Raw genomic sequence first — 2,398 nt, forward strand, 5'->3', positions numbered from 1 at the left:
GGCACTGCGTGATGGAGTGGCTGAGGGACTGCAGGTGGGGAAGAGATTCTTTCCAGCTCTCCACTGGCAGTCTAGGGATCAAACTTCAGGGACTACCGGCTAGGGAAGCTGGCCGTGGGAAGGGCCGTGGAAAGGCAGACACCGAGGTTCCCTCGGAAGAGTCCAGGAAATGGGCCTCGGTTGTTCTGTGTGTCGAGAGAACTCAGGGTCAGTGTGAGATAAAAACAAAACCAAACCAAAAGCAAGTGTTAACTGAAGACTCACAAAAGCTCAGGTACAAATGAATGGGTTCAGTGCTCCCTACTACCCAGACTACAATGCTCCCTACTACCCAGACTACCAGTGCTCCTTACTACCCAGACTACAGTGCTCCCTACTACTCAGACTACAGTGCTCCCTATTACCCATACTACAGTGCTCCCTACTACTCAGACTACAGTGCTCCCTACTACTTAGACTACCAGTGCTCCCTACTACTCAGACTACAATGCTCCCTACTACTCAGACTACAGTGCTCCCTACTACTCAGACTACAATGCTCCCTACTACTTAGACTACCAGTGCTCCCTACTACTCAGACTACAGTGCTCCCTACTACTCAGACTACAATATTCCTTACTACTCAGACTACTGGTGCTCCCTACTACCGAGACTCCAGTGCTCCCTACTCTCCAGACTACTAGCTTAAACAGGCTTTGGGAGTTCTTTAAAGTCATCCCAGTGTGTGTGTGTGTGTGTGTGTGTGTGTGTGTGTGTGTGTGTGAGCGCGCGTTCCCATGTGGGCATTAAAGGAGGAAGCAGGGTGTCATGTTCTATCACTCTGCATCTTATTCTGTGTGACAGGGTCTTTCTCTGATTCTGAATCTGGTGTTCTCTGATTTCTCTGCTAGGCCGGCTGGCTAGCAAGTCCCAGCAGTCTCGGTCCCTTAGACCCAGCTCTGGATGATGTATTGATTGTGCTTCTCTTATCCCCCTACCTCTAAGTGCCAGGGTTGCTAGCACCAGTGGCCATGCCAAGATTTTAGTTGGGTGTTGGGGATCCAAACTTAGGTCCTCATGTGTGTGCGGCAAGCAGTCCTACCCACTGAATCATCTCCCCAGTTTTGCCAGGTCCTTGCCCGAAGGTCTGTTGTTTACTCTTTGTCCCAGTGGGATATTAGCAGTGAATGAGAAGACAGAGCCCCATTCTGGTGCTAGTCTTCTGGGAAGACCTGACTCAGAAACAAGAGCAGCTGACAGCTTTAGAAGAAATGGAATATGGTAGATATAAAATTTTTGAAGAGAGAAAGGGAAAAGATGGTGGCATTCTCATGGACCTCCCATGACTGGAGTTTTGATGACAAAATCTTCTGCAGCATGACAGCCAACGAGATTTCCACTAGATTGAGTCCTGAGCCAACAGGGCAGGGGGTTCCCTGGCCTCCAGCACTAAGGGAAGGGTGCAAAGCGAAGCCACTTAGCTTGCTAAACCTCACCACACAACGCGCAGAGAACAGCTCATTCAGTTCAACGGAGGGAAGTTAGTCTATGTGTGTGATGTCCCAGGATAGGTCCATCAGTGTGCCACACAGTAGCCTGCCCTGGACAACAAAGACTTGTTTTCTGTCTTCTGTGCAGTGAGATGCCCATTAGCAGCAAAGCAAGCGACATCTTTGGCTTGCTGGAATTTGCTGAGCAGCTGGAGAAAAGGCGGGAAGGGACTCTGCACATTTGCGTTCAGGTTTTATTCATCTTATACATTTCAGGTCCCAACCTTTGCTCAGCTTGGAAGAGGCTGCTTCCAGTAAAACTGATTTCCCAAGTCCCACGAAGATCCAGAAAAATGAAAGAAATTAGCAGTAAGGGGATGAGAAGCTGGATTAGGTGGGCGATCCAGCTTTGCTGAGTGGCTGACAGCTGTTAGTGTGGTTCAGCTGCCAGAGAGAGATGAAGGGAGGATTTGGGATCTAGGCTTGTATACAGACCACACTCAAGATAAGATCTAAACCCAGTCAACATCCTGTGGTCCTGTGGGGATGATCTTCCCCTCCTCTTCCTTCTCTGCTGTCTTAACCTCTTCTCTCTGACATCCCTCCAGGACTCCATCAACCATCACTGCTCTCAAGAAACCTTGAGAACAGAACTCATGCTTGGTATTAGTAACCAGGCCCCAAACCCATTGTTGGGTATCATAAGCCCTAGGGGAAAACCTAATATTATTCTGTTAAACAGTAGGTGCAGTAATAAACTGCCCAAATTTTTAATCTTTCCACTGTAGACTAGGGAATCGTTAGCCTGAATCAGAGAAGCTTTCTTTGCAGGAGATGACAACGTGCAGAGACTAGAAGGCTGGGAAGGGCTCGGCTCTCAGTGGGAATTAATAAAGAGATGTGCATAGTCACCGTGCAGAGAAGAGGAG

Source organism: Myodes glareolus, chromosome 20 (genome assembly GCF_982192425.1).
Source record: "Myodes glareolus chromosome 20, mMyoGla1.1, whole genome shotgun sequence".
NCBI classification, from domain to species: domain Eukaryota; kingdom Metazoa; phylum Chordata; class Mammalia; order Rodentia; family Cricetidae; genus Myodes; species Myodes glareolus.